At 45.8% G+C, this 23,657-nt stretch overlaps 1 protein-coding gene across 1 annotated transcript in view; it reads right to left on the bottom strand.

Annotated features, from left to right (window-relative positions):
- Positions 1 to 23,371, bottom strand: part of LOC134965534 (nicotinamide N-methyltransferase-like) — a 303,295-nt gene extending 279,924 nt beyond the window's left edge. Inside the window, exons 1-2 of the mRNA XM_063941914.1 lie at positions 23,312 to 23,371; positions 22,475 to 22,572 (exon numbers count right to left, since the gene is read on the bottom strand). The gene's annotated coding sequence lies outside the window, so the exon portion shown is untranslated. The remainder of the gene's footprint in view (positions 1 to 22,474; positions 22,573 to 23,311) is intronic.
- Positions 23,372 to 23,657: the final 286 nt, after the last annotated feature.

A 23,657-nucleotide genomic window follows, 5' to 3' on the forward strand; every position in this document is an offset into this window, starting at 1 on the left:
ATGCAGTGGCCACAGCAGCTTTTGTTGCACCTGCGCCATGGCTATGGAGTGGGGATTCTTAATGCCGGAGGGGGCATGTGGACTGGCAGCACGACATAGGACGCTGCAGTAAAAGGTTTTTCCCCCCCTATCTACAGCGCAGAGACTTGCTGCAGATGCAGTGGCATACCCTCCAGCTGTACCTTTTTGGCAGGTACAGTACCTTTTTTTATGGTAAAGGGGCATGGCCACGCCACTTTACCCATGGCCACACCCCCTTTTCAAATTTGTAGCGATTTTTATGTGTAAATTGTTGGAGGATATGTTGCTGCAGATGCAGTGGGCCTATTTTGGGGTGTGGACCTGGAGCTGCAGCTCCATCAGCCCCATTGTTAATCCTGCTCTGGGAACACACAGCAGCCAAAGGGCAGAGCCTCCCATTGGATGTAACCTGTGTGAGAGGGCGTTTCTCACCCAATCAGCTGTGGACTGGGTGTGATAGACCTGCTGCTAACCCAATGAGAGCTTCTACCCACGCCCAGCGTTATACACACAGGCACAGAGTCACAGATCTGGGCTATTATATAGGAGATTCTTCTAACAAGGTGCTGAGAGTTAAAAACAATACAAACTATGAGCATGTATTTAAACATTGTGACCGCTGCTTACAAAATATGTGAACAGACTATGGAGATATTCAATTAGGTACGTATTTTTTCACCTAGGTTAAAATCTCTGGACTTTTTGCTATTTTAAGGGCGAATGGGGAATCACTCTACTGAATAGCAGGGCCATTTTTTCGCCTTGGCAAATCCACATGTATTCTTACCTGCGCCACGAAAAAGAGGCAATTTTTGCCACTTTTGAGCCATTTTTCGCCAATGCCTTTTAATAAAAATAAATAAATAAAAAAAGGTGAAGAGGCATTGGTGAACATTTCCCTATAAAACAGGAAAAACAGGCCTCTCAGGTAAAACAGGCAAGGGGGCGAATTCATTTGCTCCAAGAATATCGGAGCTAATTGAATAATAAAAACAGAGCTTTACTCTGCTTTGGGTTATTCACAGAGATGGTTACCGTGGATAAGTTCCTGACTTCTCCAGCTGCACCCCCACTCCATGCCTGAATCACATCACCATTCTTTAGTACATACTGTACTTGCCTACTTTTGAAAAGTAGTTTCAGGGAGATTATAGATCGCACTCTAATGTGCCGCTCGGTGCACCATTGAGGGGGCGTGTCACATTTCACCCAAGGGGTGTGTCTATCTCCACCTATGGGCATATCTGTCAATCAGGGGTGTGTCCTTCAGTGGTAGGTGAAAACCAAAGTACAAAGCTCAGTACTGGCTACACAATGATATCACAGCTATATTACACAGCAGGGCAACACACTGACATCACAGCTACATTACATGGCTACACACTGACATCACACCAACATTACACAGCAGGGCTACACATTGACATCACACATGGGGGCTAAATATTGACTTCACACCTACGTTACACAGCAGAGCATAATACTGACATCACATCTACATCATTATACACATACAGTATATGTGTCATATACGGTATGTAGTCATTTGACCGGCGGTCAGGAGACTGATGGACACTTAACCCCCCTTACATCCCGCAACCAACAGGGACTTTTCTCACTCAGCACGGTCACCACCGAGCCCACAAGGAGCTTGCTGAATTCGCCCCCGCCGGGATTCCACTACCGGGATCCCGGCATCGTTATGCTGACTGGTGGTCTCCTGACCACCGGTCACGCTTACCACTCACGTCATATACATTTGACAGACTTTAATATGGCCCTGGTGAGAACTGCTAAGTTTAAATTTTAATGTCCATTATTTACGTGCCACCTGGGGTGGGGGGATCTTATCCAGTGCCAGGGAGAGGGGGGGGTAACAGAAAGTGAGGAAATGAGAAGCAGAGAGTGAGAGAGTGTCAGGGTGAGAGAGAGGGGTGAGAGGGAGAGAGAGGAATGCTAGAGATAGAGAATGTAAGGGAAAGTGAGGTAATGACAAAGTGAGAAGGGAGAGCTAGAGTGTCAGGGATAGAGTAGTGAGAGAGAGTGTGTCAGGGATAGAGAGGGGTGAGAAAGAGTGTGTCAGGGATAGAAAGAGGGGATGAGAGAGAGGGTGTCATTGATAGAGAAGGGATGAGAGAGAGGATGTAAGGGATAGAGTGAGGGTGGGTGAGAGAGGGTGTCATTGATAGAGAGGGGGTTATAAAGAGAGAGTGTCAGGGATAGATAGAGAAGGGGTGAGAGAGAGTGTGTCAGGGATAGAAAGAGAGGGGGGTGAGAGAGGTTGCGTGGGATAGAGAGGGGGAGTGAGAGAGAGGGCGGGGGTGAGAGAGAGGGTGTCAGGAATAGGGAGGGAAACAGCGCGTGCCAGGGATAGAGAGAAAGAGAAAGAGGGAGTGTGTGTCAGGGATAGAGAGAGAGGGAAGAGAGAAAGGGGGGTGAGAGAGAGGTAAGAGAGAAAAGGGGATGAAATAGAGACGGTGTCAGCGATAGATAGAGGGGGTGAGAGGGAGAGAGAGTGTGTCAGGCATAAAGAGAGAGGGTGAGAGAGACAATGTCAGGGAAAGAGAGGGAAGAGAGAGAAGGGTGTGAGAGAGTGTCAAGGATAGGGAGAGAGGGAAGAGAGAGAAGGGGATGACCAAGAGAGGGTGGCAGGGATAGAGAGGGAGGAAAGAGAGAAAGGGGTGTGAGAGAGAGAGAGATGGTGTCAGAGATAGAGAAAGAGGGGGTGAGAGAGGGTGTCAGGGATAGAGAAAGGGTATGAGAGGAAAGAGAGAGAAGGGAGTGAGAGAGAGGAAAGAGAGAAAGGGAGTGAGAGAGACAGTGATAGAGAGAGGCGTGTCAAGAATAGCGAGAGGGGGTAAGAGTGTCAGGGACAGAGAGGTGGTGAGAGAGACTGTGTCAGGGATAGAGGGGGTGAGAAAGAGGAATGAGAGAGAAGGGGGTGAGAGAGGGTGTCATTGATAGAGAGAGGGGGAGAGAGGGTATCAGGGATAGAGAGAGAGAGGGGGGGTGAGAGAGAGGGAATAGAGAAAGGGGGATGAGAGAGATGGTGTCAGAGATAGAGAGAGAGGGAGTGAGAGAGGGTGTCAGGAATAGAGGGGGTGTTAAGGTTAGAGAGAGGAGGTTGAGATGGTAACAAGGATAGAGAGAGGGTGTCAGGAATAGAGAGCAGGGGTTGAGAGAGAGGGTGTCAGGAGTAGAGAGAAAGGGAGAAAGAGAGAGAGATGGTGTCAGGGACAGAGAGAGAGGGGTTGAGAGAGGGTGTCAGGGATAGATAGATAGATAAACAGATAGGAGGTGCGAAAGAGGGAAGAGAGTGTGTCATGGATAGAGAGAGGGGGTGAGAGAAGGGGTGTCAGACAGAGAGAGAGAGATCTGAAGGCAGATCTTCTTTCCAAACCCCCCCTCCCCCCCCCCAATCCCAACAGGAATCAGGTCCTGCAGCAGAGAACACTAACCAGGCAACACGGAGGTGGCTGTGGGGAGTTGCCGGCGTCAGACTTCAGCAGCCAGGTCACGCCCATGTAGGAGTCACGCACTGGGAGAGGGGACAGCAATGAAGAATGTTCTGCTTCAACACTCCAGCCACCAGCCCTCACCTAATTGACACCACTGGAGTCAGGACCCTGTGTGGAAAGAGCATGAGAGAGGAAACTGTGGGAAGGGAGCATTGGGGTGCCGTGGATGGGGGAGGGGGATGTAAGGAGAGAGTGAGCAAGAGGGGGGGACGGGGGCGGATTGGGGGTGCCGTGGATGGGGGATGTGTGGAGAGAGTGAGCAGGAGAGGCGAACCTGTGTGGGGAGGGGTGGGGGTCAGGGGTGCTGTGAATGGGGGAGGTGGATGTGAGGAGAAAGCGAGCAGGAGGGGAATCTGTATGTGTGTGGGGGGTCTGGGGTGCCCTTGATGGAGAAGAGGATGTGAGGAGAGAGTGATCAGCAGAAGGGAACCTGTGTCGGGGGTGCCGTGGATGGGGGAAGGGATGTGAGGAGGGGAGGGTCAGGGGTGCCGTGGATGGGGGAGGGGATGTGAGGAGAGAGTGAGCAGCAGAGGAGAACCTGTGTGGGGAGGGGTGGGGGTCATGGGAGCTGTGAATAGTGGAGATGGATGTAAGGAGAGAGCAAGCAGGTGGGGAATCTGTGTGTGGGAGAGGGGGTCAGGGGTGTTGCAGATGGGGGAGGTGGAAGTTTGCAGCTGTGAGGAGAGAAAGTGAAAGCCTAAGGAAACAAGCTACTCTGCAAACAGAGTCTGCCTGCTGGATAATGAAACAATACACAAAATGGTAGCGCGGCTGGGAATTTTGCAATAAAGATCAAACTGTAATAAACGGCATAAATATAATTAATTTTATTATTAATATTTTTCCAAAGTGGACCTATAATCCGCCACTAATGGAAACAAGTAAAGAGATACATAATATACCATATAAATCATCTAAAACATCTGTATGAACAATAATATTATTTGTATGGACTACCTTTGATAGTCTCAGGTATAGGGAAGAGGGGAGGTGTCCTGCACTACCTATTTGAAAAGTAATGATAATTATAACAAACCAGCAATATGGAGAATATTTGAGAAAAATATTCCAAAAACAAATTGTCCTGCTGGTGGTGCTCCCCAAGGTCAAAACAAATAAATCACAAGAGAAAGTTGTTCCTTGAAAGAGATCAGGGAACCAAGAAGTAACCTCTTTGTGGGGGCACTCTTAATCAACTATTGAATTTAAAACATAACTTTTATTTAGTCAAAAAATAAAATGGATATGGTGTTTAACCTTTTCCAAACATGATTTTTAAGTGTATATAAAATAATTAGGTTCAAGAACACATTAAATATGCTCAAAGTTGAGAGTTCTTTGTCCTAACTAATCAGACCACACAGTGTGGGTCGCCCATGGGTGAGAATATAATGTCTTATGAGAAAAACAATCAAAGAATTAAAGCAATTTCTCTTAAAACATTTCAATTTTGAAAAACAGTGGTCAGAGAAATAATCATATTCTGACCCAACGGCACGTCAAAAATTCCTAGCGGGACATCCAGCCAACAGGTTGCAATTCATTAAGAAAATATCAAACAGTATCTCGCACAGTCACATAATAGTTATACATGTCACTCCTATTGTAGTAAAAAATACCACAAACATTATAGATAGTTTTGTGACAAGGAAATGTTCCCAAGTACCTGTAAATAAATAAAGCATGCATCCACTAGAGATATAGTTAATTGTTATCACTGATGGGAAAAAAGGCATATGAACAGCCCTTGCGGATCAAAGCAACAGGCTTTATCTATAAATGACTAATTAATTGGAAATATCAGTTAATGATTTTTCAGAAAACAGAAGAAAAATAACTGAATGATGACGGTCTCCCTGTAAATAAGATCATGAAATATGGTCATGCAGTCAACATAAGGAGTTTAGGTACTCCACAAATTATGACTGTTTATTCTAGATTAAAGATATAACAATGTTTGGTTTCAACAAAGGGAAATAACGATGATTTGAGTCTTTCTGTGACTAATTGCAAGATGCAGGTATAGGTTGACAAGGATAAATTTCTAAAGAGATAAAGCTCCAAAGTACATGATGGGGAGAGTAATAATCATTTTCTTTAACATAGTAAAATTTCTGAACAATCTCCTGCTGTAGATAGTAAAGAAGCCCGTACCATATGTCTGGCCAACTTCTGCTGCCTTCCCATGTGTATGCAAGCACACAGTGAATGAGAGGTGAGAGAGCCGGTCCGAAAGTGACGGGCTGAAGAAAGAAAGAAGTGGTTCATCTGTCACCCGCTGCGGCACCCTGCAACCCTGTTAACCGTAGTCAGCGCAGAGTTAACAGGAACCGCCAAGCAGGTGATGAGAGTGCACTGAAATACCTAGTGGGGATAAGGTGTCCCCATATGCAGCTGCTGCGGCTGGCGTCTCCGTCAGTGCCGAGGTCCGGGCCCAGTGACGTATCTCAGGATTCCGGAAATATCGTCATGTGACGCTCAAGAACAGGACGTACGTTTCACCCTACGACGGGCTTGATCACCATCTGCCTAAGTGGTATACCCCTTCATGGGGATTTAAATGATAGTGACCCAATCACAGCTTAGCTAGATTTATGAATGACAGTTAGACCGTCCAATAGGAGAGTAATTGAATCATTAGTTTCCATATGTGATATAGTCTGAGGATTTCACTGATTAAGCCGAGGAATTAAGGAAAATTGATTCCTATTGCCGATTTTTAACACATTAAAATAAATAAAAATAGAAGAAAATTAACAAATATGAGATAATTATAAATAATAAAAAGTATATATAATAAAGGATGAAAATAAATATAAATGAATAAATATCAAATATGATAAATAGATAATAATTGCTGAACATCTTGATAAAAAGTGGTAAATATAAGAAGTAGATGAAAAAATTGTAAAGATTAAGGATTAAATACAAATAAATAAATGAAATAATATGAATTAGAAATCAGAAGACTGAGTATGGGAGTATATGGATATTGTAAATAATAGAGAAAAACTAATGGACAAATAATATGAATGTAATTAAATAGATATGAGCTTATATAAATAATGCTAATAATAATGGTGATAGATTAATAAGCACCTAAAATAATGGTGCTATACAGGTATGCAACTAAGAAGACATAATCTGGAAACGTGTATCAAGGACAGACCCCCCAGACAGTCATCAGTACGAGGTAGCTTCCCATGCGGGTCTTGTAAAGCCTGTAAATATATTCACTCACAGTCGACCATACAGGATAAATATGGTACAGAACACATTATTACAGATTTCTTTAATTGCAAACCAAAAATGTGATATATTGTATCACATGCACATGTAACATCCGTTATGTTGGGATGACCTCCAGGATGCTTAAACAACGCATCCTGGAGCACATTGGGACTATAAGAAACGCAGAAAATTACAGCAAGAAATTTAAACCGCTAACAACTGTGGCAAGACATTTCTACAATGTCCATGGGAACTCCTCTGAATGCCTACAAGTCTTTGGACTTCCTATCAAGATGTTCATCAATTATTATCTATTTATCATATTTGATATTTATTCATTTATATTTATTTTCATCCTTTATTATATATACTTTTTATTATTTATAATTATCTCATATTTGTTAATTTTCTTCTATTTTTATTTATTTTAATGTGTTAAAAATCGGCAATAGGAATCAATTTTCCTTAATTCCTCTGCTTAATCAGTGAAATCCTCAGACTATATCACATATGGAAACTTATGATTCAATTACTCTCCTATTGGACGGTCTAACTGTCATTCATAAATCTAGCTAAGCTGTGATTGGGTCACTATCATTTAAATCCCATGAAGGGGTATACCACTTAGGCAGATGGTGATCAAGCCCGTCGTAGGGTGAAACGTACGTCCTGTTCTTGAGCGTCACATGACGATATTTCCAGAATCCCGAGATACGTCACTGGGCCCGGACCTCGGCACTGACGGAGACGCCAGCCGCAGCAGCTGCATATGGGGACACCTTATCCCCACTAGGTATTTCAGTGCACTCTCATCACCTGCTTGGCGGTTCCTGTTAACTCTGCGCTGACTACGGTTAACAGGGTTGCAGGGTGCCGCAGCGGGTGACAGACGAACCACTTCTTTCTTTCTTCAGCCCGTCACCGTTGGACCGGCTCTCTCACCTCTCATTCACTGTGTGCTTGCATACACATGGGAAGGCAGCAGAAGTTGGCCAGACATATGGTACGGGCTTCTTTACTATCTACAGCAGGAGATTGTTCAGAAATTTTACTATGTTAAAGAAAATGATTATTACTCTCCCCATCATGTACTTTGGAGCTTTATCTATTTAGAAATTTATCCTTGTCAACCTATACCTGCATCTTGCAATTAGTCACAGAAAGACTCAAATCATCGTTATTTCCCTTTGTTGAAACCAAACATTGTTATATCTTTAATCTAGAATAAACAGACATAATTTGTGGAGTACCTAAACTCCTTATGTTGACTGCATGACCATATTTCATGATCTTATTTACAGGGAGACCGTCATCATTCAGTTATTTTTCTTCTGTTTTCTGAAAAATCATTAACTGATATTTCCAATTAATTAGTCATTTATAGATAAAGCCTGTTGCTTTGATCTGCAAGGGCTGTTCATATGCCTTTTTTCCCATCAGTGATAACAATTAACTATATCTCTAGTGGATGCATGCTTTATTTATTTACAGGTACTTGGGAACATTTCCTTGTCACAAAACTATCTATAATGTTTGTGGTATTTTTTACTACAATAGGAGTGACATGTATAACTATTATGTGACTGTGCGAGATACTGTTTGATATTTTCTTAATGAATTGCAAGCTGTTGGCTGGATGTCCCGCTAGGAATTTTTGACATGCCGTTGGGTCAGAATATGATTATTTCTCTGACCACTGTTTTTCAAAATTGAATTGTTTTAAGAGAAATTGCTTTAATTCTTTGATTGTTTTTCTCATAAGACATTATATTCTCACCCATGGGCGACCCACACTGTGTGGTCTGATTAGTTAGGACAAAGAACTCTCAACTTTGAGCATATTTAATGTGTTCTTGAACCTAATTATTTTATATACACTTAAAAATCATGTTTGGAAAAGGTTAAACACCATATCCATTTTATTTTTTGACTAAATAAAAGTTATGTTTTAAATTCAATAGTTGATTAAGAGTGCCCCCACAAAGAGGTTACTTCTTGGTTCCCTGATCTCTTTCAAGGAACAACTTTCTCTTGTGATAGTCTCAGGTATACCTATAAAGGGAATATTCCTCCTTAAAAGGAAAATTAAAAAATAATAATAAAAAGTCACAATGAACTCCTGATGAGGTGCCGGCACCTTAAAAAGTCTTCCGGTTGTTATCTCATGTCCCCGTTATAATTTAGGCTGGTAAATAGCGGTACAAATAACGGAAATTTCCACTTATGTTGTTTCGGGCATCTTATATCATTATGCTATTTTCAAAATTAATAAGTCAGTATGATATGTAAGCTGTTTCCTTTGGCCAATTTTATGACTGTTTAGTTTGTGTCTATTACACAGTATACCTGGGTCTCCACGTATTAGTCTCCCTCTTCCACTCTGCTGGCTCCGCCAGTGTTTTACAGCATTGGAGGGTATTGATTCAATACCATACCATTTTGTTGTATTGTTTTGTTTTATTCAGAGGTTTTGCAAATACCTCTTATCGGAGGCAGCGGCAGGGTATTTTGGAGTGTACCCAGATCTTAATATTTTTAGAAAAATTTATTGTATCATCAGCAGGTCAGCGCAAAACCTTACATTTGGTGTGTCTTTTTTTTTTGCTGGATAATGAGACCGCTGTGGCTCTGCTACGTGTGACTGTTGTGCTGGGCATGCTGTCACAGTGGATGGCGCCGGGGACTGGTGGCTCGAGGAGCTTCTGGTTCCAGATCAGAAGAACAGGTTCCTCCAAGCTGTAGAGTCTCTGTAGCTGCTGGTGCGCTGTCTGGAAAGCATGTTGAGTGATGTATTATGGGAGAGGGGCCACATGCTGCGTTCCTTCCGACAGTCCTACCAGCTCTGTCCCCATTAATTCCAGACTTGCGCATGTGCAGTCCATATTCTATGGGGGGGGGGCGCTCATGCTGTGGAATCCGGGAGCTGTACGTCAATTTGCGGGGCTGCGGGACAGTGGGGGACTCTGGTAAAAAGCAGGAGCCTGCCCCAATATTACCCCCAGTGCAATATTACACACAGCATACATAGCCTCCCTTCTACATATTACACCCTGCACATTAAAGTATACACAGCATACTCCCCCCCAGTGCCAGATTAAGGTCCACATGGGCCTGGAGCTGAACTTTACAAATGGCCTACTGTGACCAGTGGTGTGGGGGTGCGGCATGCATCATGTACCGTGGCAAGTGCCTTCCTTTAATCACCTCAACTGCCCTCCCCACTCCACTTATATCAACAGTGTAATGTGAAAGTCAAAAAACAAAAGTAAACCCCACTTGTTAACGTGACAAAAAAAAAAAGCGCTTAGAAAATCCCTATTTTAAGGTAAAAATGTCGGGAGTTAGTTCAGAACCCCTGGTACTCCCTCCCTTATGACTAATTAGGCACTTAGAATTTCTTTATTTTATTTTGCCCAATAATGACATGTTATTTTTGGGGTAGAAAAGTGCAGAATTGAGAATAATGGGTTTAAAGGTGCAGGACAAGTATGTGGGGTTTTTAAATGAATGGGACAGGTGATTTTAACATTACAGGTGTATATTACAGGTGTTTTTCCTTTATTTTTAAAAGTGGATTTAAATGACACAAATATATACGTATACCCATTTTTATGTACACCTAATCTAATGGAGCATTAATGTTGAAGAAAAACTTGCTTTCTTTAAAAAAAATTCACTATTTTAGAAAAATGCATAACACCCATTTGACACATTTGGAGGAACCCCAAATACAATTATTATGGCCGCTATCAGAATCCTATACGATTATCCAATATTAGTTTGTCTACTTTTGGGTGTCCAGGTAGATTTCACCATTTTCACCTACACTTAACGCCTTTTATACCAGCAAGAATTATCATGTGAATTCTGTCTTCACACATTTCTAAGTGAATTATGCCATAAATGGGAGTGCGCATACAGACTACGGGGTATATTCAATTGTTGTCGGGTCCTTTCCCCGACAACGCTCTATTCAATGCTGGGCCAAACCCGACAGGTTTGGCCCGTTCCCGACAGTGTCAATCCGACTTTTATAAAAGTCGGATTGATATTGTTGGAAACGAGTCTAAAACCTGTCCGGTTTGGCCCCGCATCCGACAATACATGCGGCTCGGCCGCTCGTGTATTCCAACAGCATTCTAACAAGTTGGATTTCCCGACTTCTCGGAAAAACTGAGCCCAGATTGAATAGGTCGGAACCCCGTCCGACCTATTCCAGTCGGAAACTGCCGTCTTTCCGACAAGACGCCAGTTTCCGACTCTAATTGAATATACCCCTATAACCCTATGTAGAAAAACTACTTGTCACCACCAAGTAATGTGATGCCCTGGACTGCCACCTCTCTCTGCTTCCAGTACAATGCTATAAATATGAAGAGCAATATCTTGCCAGCAAGAATGTTTTTCACAAACTTAATATAACCTAACCATTGGGAAAAAAATTAAATAGCTTTAGACGGGATCAAAACTCCCACAAACACTTTAATCACCCCAATATAACTATTCACCTCCACCCCCATTAACAACCCACATTTATCCCCAGCTACCCCTCCCCATATGCAGGAATCTAGGGCAGGCAGGTGTAGGCAGCCGATGCACCACAAGCACGTACCTCCGCACCCTCTTCAATGTGCCGGCTCCATGTCTTTCCATGTGTGTAGCGCCATGACGGGTCACTCGCACGACACAAGCGATAGCTGGAGGCTGAGCCGGCATTCGGCAGCTGTAATCACAGACAGCCTGCCAGGAGTATTAAGCCAGCACAGCGCTTGGACATGATCTCACAGTCCGCCAGGCAAAGTAAGGGACTGCCTTCCACCCAATTCTGAAATAGGGAAGGCACGCATGCCAAAAAATAAGAATTTACTTACCGATAATTCTATTTCTCGGAGTCCGTAGTGGATGCTGGGGTTCCTGAAAGGACCATGGGGAATAGCGGCTCCGCAGGAGACAGGGCACAAAAGTAAAGCTTTCCGATCAGGTGGTGTGCACTGGCTCCTCCCCCTATGACCCTCCTCCAAGCCAGTTAGGTACTGTGCCCGGACGAGCGTACACAATAAGGGAGGAATTTTGAATCCCGGGTAAGACTCATACCAGCCACACCAATCACACCGTACAACTTGTGATCTAAACCCAGTTAACAGTATGATAACAGCGGAGCCTCTGAAAAGATGGCTCACAACAATAATAACCCGATTTTTGTAACTATGGCCCTCATTCCGAGTTGTTCGCTCGGTATTTTTCATCGCATCGCAGTGAAAATCCGCTTAGTACGCATGCGCAATGTTCGCACTGCGACTGCGCCAAGTAACTTTACTATGAAGAAAGTATTTTTACTCACGGCTTTTTCTTCGCTCCGGCGATCGTAATGTGATTGACAGGAAATGGGTGTTACTGGGCGGATACACGGCGTTTCAGGGGCGTGTGGCTGAAAACGCTACCGTTTCCGGAAAAAACGCAGGAGTGGCCGGGGAAACGGTGGGAGTGCCTGGGCGAACGCTGGGTGTGTTTGTGACGTCAACCAGGAACGACAAGCACTGAAATGATCGCACAGGCAGAGTAAGTCTGGAGCTACTCTGAAACTGCTAACTCGTTTGTAATCGCAATATTGCGCGTACGTCGGTCGCAATTTTAAGAAGCTAAGATTCACTCCCAGTAGGCGGCGGCTTAGCGTGTGTAACTCTGCTACATTCGCCTTGCGAGCGAACAACTCGGAATGAGGGCCTATGTACAAGTATTGCAGATAATCCGCACTTGGGATGGGCGCCCAGCATCCACTACGGACTCCGAGAAATAGAATTATCGGTAAGTAAATACTTATTTTCTCTATCGTCCTAGTGGATGCTGGGGTTCCTGAAAGGACCATGGGGATTATACCAAAGCTCCCAAACGGGCGGGAGAGTGCGGATGACTCTGCAGCACCGAATGAGAGAACTCCAGGTCCTCCTTAGCCAGGGTATCAAATTTGTAGAATTTAGCAAACGTGTTTGCCCCTGACCAAGTAGCTGCTCGGCAAAGTTGTAAAGCCGAGACCCCTCGGGCAGCCGCCCAAGATGAGCCCATCTTCCTTGTGGAATGGGCATTTACATATTTTGGCTGTGGCAGGCCTGCCACAGAATGTGCAAGCTGAATTGTATTACACATCCAACTAGCAATAGTCTGCTTAGAAGCAAGAGCACCCAGTTTGTTGGGTGCATACAGGATAACAGCAAGTCAGTTTTCCTGACTCCAGCCGTCCTGGAACATATTTTCAGGGCCCTGACAACATCTAGCAACTTGGAGTCCTCCAAGTCCCTAGTAGGTGCAAGGCACCACAATAAGCTGGTTCAGGTGAAACACTGACACCACCTTAGGGAGAGAACTGGGGACGAGTCCGCAGCTCTGCCCTGTCCGAATGGACAAACAGATATGGGCTTTTTTTGAGAAAAAACCACCAATTTGACACTCGCCTGGTCCAGGCCAGGGCCAAGAGCATGGTCACTTTTCATGTGAGATGCTTCAAATCCACAGATTTGACTGGTTTTAAACCAATGTGATTTGAGGAATCCCAGAACTACGTTGAGATCCCACAGTGCCACTGGAGGCACAAAAGGGGGTTGTATATGCAATACTCCCTTGACAAACTTCTGGACTTCAGGAACTGAAGCCAATTCTTTCTGGAAGAAAATCGACAGGGCCGAAATCTGAACCTTAATGGACCCCAATTTGAGGCCCATAGACACTCCTGTTTGCAGGAAATGCAGGAAACGACCGAGTTGAAATTTCTTTGTGGGGCCTTCCTGGCCTCACACCACGCAACATATTTTCGCCACATGTGGTGATAATGTTGTGCGGTCACCTCCTTTCTGGCTTTGACCAGGGTAGGAATGACCTCTTCCGGAATGCCTTTTTCCCTTAGGATCCGGCTTTCCACCGCCATGCCGACAAACGCAGCTGCGGTAAGTCTTGGAACAGACATGGTACTTGCTGAAGCAAGTCCCTTCTTAGCGGCAGAGGCCATAAGACCTCTGTAAGCATCTCTTGAAGTTCCGGGTACCAAGTCCTTCTTGGCCAATCCGGAGCCATGAGTATAGTTCTTACTCCTCTACGTCTTATAATTCTCAGCACCTTAGGTATGAGAAGCAGAGGAGGGAACACATACACCGACTGGTACACCCACGGTGTTACCAGAACGTCCACAGCTATTGCCTGAGGGTCTCTTGACCTGGCGCAATACCTGTCCCGTTTTTTGTTCAGACGGGACGCCATCATGTCCACCTTTGGTATTTCCCAACGGTTTACAATCATGTGGAAAAAACTTCCCGATGAAGTTTCCACTCTCCCGGGTGGAGGTCGTGCCTGCTGAGGAAGTCTGCTTCCCAGTTTCCATTCCCGGGATGAAACACTGCTGACAGTGCTATCACATGATTTTCCGCCCAGCGAAAAGTCCTTGCAGTTTTTGCCATTGCCCTCCTGCTTCTTGTGTCGCCCTGTCTGTTTACGTGGGCGACTGCCGTGATGTTTTTCCCACTGGATCAATACCGGCTGACCTTGAAGCAGAGGTCTTGCTAAGCTTAGAGCATTATAAATTTACCCTTAGCTCCAGTATATTTATGTGGAGAAAAGTCTCCAGACTTGATCACACTCCCTGGAAATTTTTTCCTTGTGTGACTGCTCCCCAGCCTCTCGGGCTGGGCTCCGTGGTCACCAGCATCCAAACCTGAATGCCGAATCTGCGGCCCTCTAGAAGATGAGCACTCTATAACCACCACAGGAGAGACACCCTTGTCCTTGGATATAGGGTTATCCGCTGATGCATCTGAAGATGCGATCCGGACCATTTGTCCAGCAGATCCCACTGAAAAGTTCTTGCGTGAAATCTGCCGAATGGAATTGCTTCGTAGGAAGCCACCATTTTTACCAGGACCCTTGTGCAATGATGCACTGTTTTTAGGAGGTTCCTGACTAGCTCGGATAACTCCCTGGCTTTCTCTTCCGGGAGAAACACCTTTTTCTGGACTGTGTCCAGAATCATCCCTAGGCACAGCAGACGTGTCGTCGGGATCAGCTGCGATTTTGGAATATTTAGAATCCACCCGTGCTGTTGTAGCAGTATCCGAGATAGTGCTACTCCGACCTCCAACTGTTCCCTGGACTATGCCCTTATCAGGAGATCGTCCAAGTAAGGGATAATTAAGACGCCTTTTCTTCGAAGAAGAATCATCATTTCGGCCATTACCTTGGTAAAGACCCGGGGTGCCGTGGACAATCCAAACGGCAGCGTCTGAAACTGATAGTGACAGTTCTGCACCACGAACCTGAGGTACCCTTAGTGAGAAGGGCAAATTTGGGACATAGAGGTAAGCATCCCTGATGTCCCGGGACACTATATAGTCCCCTTCTTCCTGGTTCGTTATCACTGCTCTGAGTGACTCCATCTTGATTTGAACCTTTGTAAGTGTTCAAAAATTTTTTTAGAATAAGTCTCACCTAGCCTTCTGGCTTCAGTACCACAATATAGTGTGGAATAATACCCCTTTTCTTGTAGTAGGAGGGGTAATTTAATTATCACCTGCTGGGAATACAGCTTGTGAATTTTTTCCCATACTGCCTCCTTGTCGGAGGGAGACCTTGGTAAAGCAGACTTCAGGAGCCTGCGAAGGGGAAACGTCTCGACATTCCAATCTGTACCCCTGGGATACTACTTGTAGGATCCAGGGGTCCTGTACGGTCTCAGCGCCATGCTGAGAACTTGTCAGAAGCGGTGGAACGCTTCTGTTCCTGGGAATGGGCTGCCTGCTGCAGTCTTCTTCCCTTTCCTCTATCCCTGGGCAGATATGATCTTATAGGGACGAAAGGACTGAGGCTGAAAAGACGGTGTCTTTTTCTGCAGAGATGTGACTTAGGGTAAAAACGGCGGATTTTCCAGCAGTTGCCGTGGCCACCAGGTCCGATGGACCGACCCCAAATAACTCCTCTTCCTTTATACGGCAATACACCTTTGTGCCGTTTGGAATCTGCATCACCTGACCACTGTCGTGTCCATAACATCTTCTGGCAGATATGGACATCGCATTTACTCTTGATGCCAGAGTGCAAATATCCCTCTGTGCATCTCGCATATATAGAAATGCATCCTTTAAATGCTCTATAGTCAATAAAATGCTGTCCCTGTCAAGGGTATCAATATTTTTAGTCAGGGAATCCGACCAAGCCACCCCAGCTCTGCACATCCAGGCTGAGGCGATCGCTGGTCGCAGTATAACACCAGTATGTGTGTATATACTTTTTATGATATTTTCCAGCCTCCTGTCAGCTGGTCCTTGAGGACGGCCCTATCTATAGACGGTACCGCCACTTGTTTTGATAAGCGTGTGAGCGCCTTATCCACCCTAAGGGGTGTTTCCCAACGCGCCCTAACTTCTGGCGGGAAAGGGTATACCGCCCATAATTTTCTATCGGGGGGAACCCACGCATCATCACACACTTTATTTAATTTATCTGATTCAGGAAAAACTACGGTAGTTTTTTCACATCCCACATAATACCCTCTTTTGTGGTACTTGTAGTATCAGAAATATGAAACACCTCCTTCATTGCCTTTAACGTGTGGCCCTAATAAGGAATACGTTTGTTTATTCACCGTCGACACTGGATTCAGTGTCCCTGTCTGTGTCTGTGTCGACCGACTAAAGTAAACGGGCGTTTTAAAACCCCTGACGGTGTTTTTGAGACGTCTGGACCGGTACTAATTGTTTGTCGGCCATCTCATGTCGTCAACCGACCTTGCAGCGTGTTGACATTATCACGTAATTCCCTAAATAAGCCATCCATTCCGGTGTCGACTCCCTAGAGAGTGACATCACCATTACAGGCAATTGCTCCGCCTCCTCACCAACATCGTCCTCATACATGTCGACACACACGTACCGACACACAGCACACACACAGGGAATGCTCTGATAGAGGACAGGACCCACTAGCCCTTTGGAGAGACAGAGGGAGAGTTTACCAGCACACACCAAAAACGCTATAATTATATAGGGACAACCTTATATAAGTGTTTTCCCTTATAGCATCTTTTTTATATATTTCTAACGCCAATTTAGTGCCCCCCCTCTCTGTTTTAACCCTGTTTCTGTAGTGCAGTGCAGGGGAGAGCCTGGGAGCCTTCCCTCCAGCCTTTCTGTGAGGGAAAATGGCGCTGTGTGCTGAGGAGATAGGCCCCGCCCCTTTTTCGGCGGCCTCGTCTCCCGCTCTTAACTGATTCTGGCAGGGGTTAAATATCTCCATATAGCCTCCGGAGGCTATATGTGAGGTATTTTTAGCCAAAATAGGTATTCATTTGCCTCCCAGGGCGCCCCCCTCCCAGCGCCCTGCACCCTCAGTGACTGCCGTGTGAAATGTGCTGAGAGGAAAATGGCGCACAGCTGCAGTGCTGTGCGCTACCTTTAGAAGACTGAGGAGTCTTCTGCCGCCGATTCTGGACCTCTTCTTACTTCAGCATCTGCAAGGGGGCCGGCGGCAAGGCTCCGGTGACCATCCAGGCTGTACCTGTGATCGTCCCTCTGGAGCTGATGTCCAGTAGCCAAGAAGCCAATCCATCCTGCACGCAGGTGAGTTCACTTCTTCTCCCCTAAGTCCCTCGTTGCAGTGATCCTGTTGCCAGCAGGACTCACTGTAAAATAAAAAACCTAAGCTAAACTTTTCTAAGCAGCTCTTTAGGAGAGCCACCTAGATTGCACCCTTCTCGGCCGGGCACAAAAATCTAACTGGCTTGGAGGAGGGTCATAGGGGGAGGAGCCAGTGCACACCACCTGATCGGAAAGCTTTACTTTTGTGCCCTGTCTCCTGCGGAGCCGCTATTCCCCATGGTCCTTTCAGGAACCCCAGCATCCACTAGGACGATAGAGAAAAGGGGAGTAAGCACACAATCGTACCCCCAATTGAAGTGACGCCACATAAGTGCCCTTACAATACACTGCATACTAGTGTCCTTTATTCATGTCACGCCACACAACAGTACCCCTTATTCATGTTACACTAAAAGTAGTACCCCCCTTAAACACATTATGCCACACAATATTGCCCCTTACGCACTGTGTCTGTGCTCCAGCTCCCACTGGGATGTCGTCACCTTCACTACATGCTGGGACATAGATAGTGTCATTCTCCTGTTCTCCCTACTCATCCCATGGTTGTAGCAGCACCAGCCCACCACCGGCACTAAGCTGTGGCTGTAAAGCAGGGTTGAGCAATTATTCCAGCTTGGGGGGTGGGGGCATTTGGCAGGTTTGGCGAATGGTTAAGAGCCGCAAGTGTTGAGCCAGACCTGTAGGGTCCACATGCATTCCCCCGTCAATATGTGTGTATGTATAAATGTAAAAATATATACATATGGCTGCGCTAATTACATATGGCGGGCTCAGTATGATTTCCCAGTGGATGGGATGCCGGCGGTCAGGATACCGACAGTGGCATCCCATCCATCAGAATCCCAACATATCCTAACTAAAGTACCCTAATCCTCCCCTGCCACCTACCCTAGCCCTCCCTTGTGGGTGCCTAAACCTAACCATCCCTGGTGATGCCTAACCCTAACCCTCCCTTCCCCGCTTGGTGCCTAACCCTAACCTCCCCTTCTATGTGCCTAATCTTAACCCTCCCTCCCCGGTTCCTAACCCCCCTCCTCATGTCTAAACCTAACCTCCGCCAACGTGGCAGGATGCCAGCACATGGACTTTCGTTATTCCGGCTGTCGGTATTGTGACCCCGGTATCTTGTACAGCGTCGCTATTTAGATGCTGGGATTGCGGCGTCCTTCGGGTTCCCAGTGTTGGTATATCGACCTCCTCCGGAATCCCGTCAGTCAGAAAGGTAACTGCTTCCCCATATGGCTGCTCTAATTAGAAGCAGCAGATAAGCATACTGCTTTTAAGCAGCAGATCTGCAATTTTCCTTTTAATTTAGTTAAATTATGGAGTGGTAAAGCGTCCCTCGGAAGCCCTTTATCATTCTATAGAGATGGCGAGGAGCTTTACTTGTAGCCTTTCTGTCAGTGCAGGTAGGGCCACCGCTGGGGATGTACTGAGTATTCTGTGACGGATGTGTTCTCCTGCAGCTTATGCTGCAGGAGTAATGGTCTACTCTAGGTCTGAGGGCAGATAGATATCAGTGCCCTCCACTGGTATGTGCCCGCCAAGCTGGGCATTCTACATCAAAGTGCATGGTGGGAGAGTAAGGGTGTATCTAGGGGTCTGAGTGCCCCTGGCAAAGTTAGAGAATTGTGCATCTCATATTTTAAGCATGCAGCAACAGAAAAAAGGGACATTTTCTCATGGATAAGGGGCATGAACAACATAATAATACCCCCAGTTCATATACCCTTATACGCTTTACTACAGTATTAAATGCTCACCATTACATTACTGACCCCTCTATAGTACACCCTGCACTACATCACTGACCCCACTGTACCTACCAATACAACACTGACCCCTCTATACCTTACACTACATTACAGACCCCTCTATAGTACACCCTGCACTACATCACTGACCCCACTGTACCTACCAATACAATACTGACCCCTCTATACCTTACACTACATTACAGACCTTTCTATAGTACACCCTGCACTACATCACTGACCCCACTGTACCTACCAATACAACACTGACCCCTCTATACCTTACACTACATTACTGACCCCTCTATAGTACACCCTGCACTACATCACTGACCCCACTGTACCTACCAATACATTACTGACCCCTCTATACCCTACACTACATTACTGACCCTTCTATAGTACACCCTGCACTACATCACTGACCCCACTGTACCTACCAATACAACACTGACCCCTCTATACCTTACACTACATTACAGACCCCTCTATAGTACACCCTGCACTACATCACTGACCCCACTGTACCTACCAATACAACACTGACCCCTCTATACCTTACACTACATTACAGACCCTTCTATAGTACACCCTGCACTACATCACTGACCCCACTGTACCTACCAATACAACACTGACCCCTCTATACCTTACACTACATTACAGACCCCTCTATAGTAAACCCTGCACTACATCACTGACCCCACTGTACCTACCAATACAATACTGACCCCTCTATACCTTACACTACATTACAGACCCTTCTATAGTACACCCTGCACTACATCACTGACCCCACTGTACCTACCAATACAACACTGACCCCTCTATACCTTACACTACATTACAGACCCCTCTATAGTACACCCTGCACTACATCACTGACCCCACTGTACCTACCAATACAACACTGACCCCTCTATACCTTACACTACATTACAGACCCTTCTATAGTACACCCTGCACTACATCACTGACCCCACTGTACCTACCAATACAACACTGACCCCTCTATACCTTACACTACATTACAGACCCCTCTATAGTACACCCTGCACTACATCACTGACCCCACTGTACCTACCAATACAATACTGACCCCTCTATACCCTACACTACATTACAGACCCCTCTATAGTACACCCTGCACTACATCACTGACCCCACTGTACCTACCAATACAATACTGACCCCTCTATACCCTACACTACATTACAGACCCCTCTATAGTACACCCTGCACTACATCACTGACCCCACTGTACCTACCAATACAATACTGACCCTTCTATACCATACACTACATTACAGACCCCTCTATAGTACACCCTGCACTACATCACTGACCCCACTGTACCTACCAATACAACACTGACCCCTCTATACCTTACACTACATTACAGACCCCTCTATAGTACACCCTGCACTACATCACTGACCCCACTGTACCTACCAATACAATACTGACCCTTCTATACCATACACTACATTATTGACCGTTCTATACCGTACACTACATTACTGACATCTCTATACATAGAAACACACACACACACACACACACACACACACACACACACACACACACACAGTAACCCGTTTAACACTTTAAAAAAGAAACGGGCGGCACTCCAAGGCTGTCTGAGAGATGCAGTGACAGAGATCAGACAAGGATTCACAAATACATTACAGCAGATAGCGCCCCTGAACTGAATGAGAGAGTGACAGCAAAGACTTTAGGTGCATACACACATTTTTATCCTCCCGAGTGATATCGTTTACATTATCACCCAGTGTGTACACTGCATCGTTATCGTATTTCTGCGTCACCTCTAAAGCTGCATGCATAGCCTGGCCATGACGTCACTGTGCGATATCGCTAGAAATATCGCACAGTGTGTATGCACTATATCGGTGGCCCAGGCCAGGAGGGGAAACACTATGCGATATTGCTCCTGGAGCGAATCGCATACTGTGTATGCACCATTACTGCACCTGTTACCCTGAAAGACAAGTGACAAAGGACTTCCTTTACAAAATAATATTAATTTAGAACCCCCTACCCCGGAAAGGTAGGCAAGCCTCCTAGAGCCGGCAGCAGCACCCGTGAAAGTGGACGGTCTCGGGACGGATTTGCAGTGTCGGTTAAGTGGGCACTGCATAGTGGGGGATGTGGTTACGATAGCATCGCCATGCCCCTGGCCCTGTTCAGTCGACCTGTCGAAAGTCGGCAAGCCTGGATTGTGCTAATTCACGCTCTCCTACTCCACATGACTGGAAGCATACTACTGGCACTCTCCGTCCAACACTGCACAGTGTACACAGTGATTTAAAGTTGGGTACACACTTAATGATGTGTACCCAGCACAACATTGTGGGTGATAGGACCCAGTATGCGATATCCCCGTAAGATATTGCTAGCGAGCCACTGGAGCACGCATATCATGGAGTACACACTAGACAATGTGACCGATATGTCGCTCCTATCTGTGGGATAGGGTGACATATCGTTTAGTGTATACCCAGCTTTATTGGGAGCATTAGGAGAGTGAGGAGGGAGCTGCAGACTCATTTTGTTCAACCTTAAGCAGTAGAGGAAAAAAACTTTTGCAAATGGGTAGGATGTTCTACTATATAAAATACAATGAAAGCACCCTATTATATACATCAGACTAGTTGTAGTGATACACATATAGTAGAAAGAAATATATTAAAAGATGCTAATTTTTTTTAACAAAGCGTGGTGCTTCCCGTATTAAGTAAATCTGGAATACATATGTAATTCTCCATGCTTCGGGTTTTATTCCCACTCGGGTGGTGGCGTGGACCCACCACCCAAGTGGGAATATGGGGCTGTCCTCGGGATTCAGACCGCCGGCATTTCACCGGCTGTCGGAATTCCAGCGTTGGTATCCTGAACACTGGGATCCCACAGCCAGTATATTAACTGCATCCCGTAAATCCAGATATATAACTATGGTACCAGATACCCTGATCCAGTCCTTAACTTTCCTGGAAGCCGCTACCATCTGCTTGGAAGTGCTGCCAGGTGAGCGCTCTCCACGGGGCTGATCTTCTGAGCCCTCTCCATGAAAACCCCCTCAGACCATTGGCCGCCCACTACCATCCCCCCGCACTCCCATGGACCATCGGCTGATGCCCGCCGCTACCACCCCCCTACCCGTCAGACAACGCTATCACCCACATCACCTTTCCCCCAGAGCTTCGGACCACTTTAAACCACCCACCACCTGGATCGTCAGCTCCCCCGCATGGACTGTCAGGGACCGCTAGCATGACCCCACTCCACACCTCACCTTTTGTTCTGAAATCAATCAAATGGGCGCACCTCTCCTTTATTTAAGCTGGCTCCTCTCTACATCACACACAACGCACCGCAGAGTGGCGTCTGGGGCTGGCACAAGAATAAATACTTGTCAACAAAAAGTCTTGCTGGCGGGCCCCCTGGGACCATCCCAGTGCCCATTAATACATTTACCTCCCCCCACAGCCATAAATATATATCTATATACACAAACACACACACTACGCACACATACAGTACAGACTACACAGACATACAGTACACACACCACACATACAGTATACACAAACATACAGTATACACTATACACACATACAGTACACATATAAACAGTACACACGCCACGCATACAGTATATACAGTACACAGTATACACTACACACACACATACAAACAGTACACACTCCACACATACAGTATACACTACACAGACATACAGTACACACACATCACACATACAGTATACACACAGTATACACTACACCAACACATACAGTATACACACACACATACAGTATACACACAGTATACACTACACACACATACAGTACACACAGAAACAGTACATACTCCACACATACAGTATACACTACACAGACAGACACACATACAGTATACACACAGTATACACTACACACACATACAGTACACATAGAAACAGTACATACTCCACACATACAGTATACACTACACAGACAGACACACATACAGTATACACACAGTATACACTACACACACATACAGTACACATAGAAACAGTACATACTCCACACATACAGTATTTTTCACCAATTGATGTTACTGATTAAGAAGCCATTATAAAACTTACCAGGGTTCATTTATGCTGCAGTAGCAGCAGCAGCTCCTCGTGTAGTCTGGGGGGCGGAGCTTGTGAGTGACTCAGTGCTCAGGACCCCGGAGAAGGAAAGAGTCAGAGAGACTGGAGGGAAGATGCGGCCAGCACACTGCCTGCACCGTTCTGTGACTCGTTTTAGGTAAGATAAGAGTGCTGGAGTCAGGGAAGCAGGGCATGGGGGAGGGAGAGAAGATGGCCGCTGGCAGTCTGTGGCAGGAACAAGGTTTTTTTTTCCTGTCAACGCTGTCAGTCTCCTACTGTGGGCCTTTTTTCAATGGGGGGCCTGGAGCTGCAGCTCCATCCGCCCCATTGTTAATCC

The sequence above is a fragment of the Pseudophryne corroboree genome, chromosome 10 (assembly GCF_028390025.1).
Source record: "Pseudophryne corroboree isolate aPseCor3 chromosome 10, aPseCor3.hap2, whole genome shotgun sequence".
Taxonomy (NCBI): Eukaryota; Metazoa; Chordata; class Amphibia; order Anura; family Myobatrachidae; genus Pseudophryne; species Pseudophryne corroboree.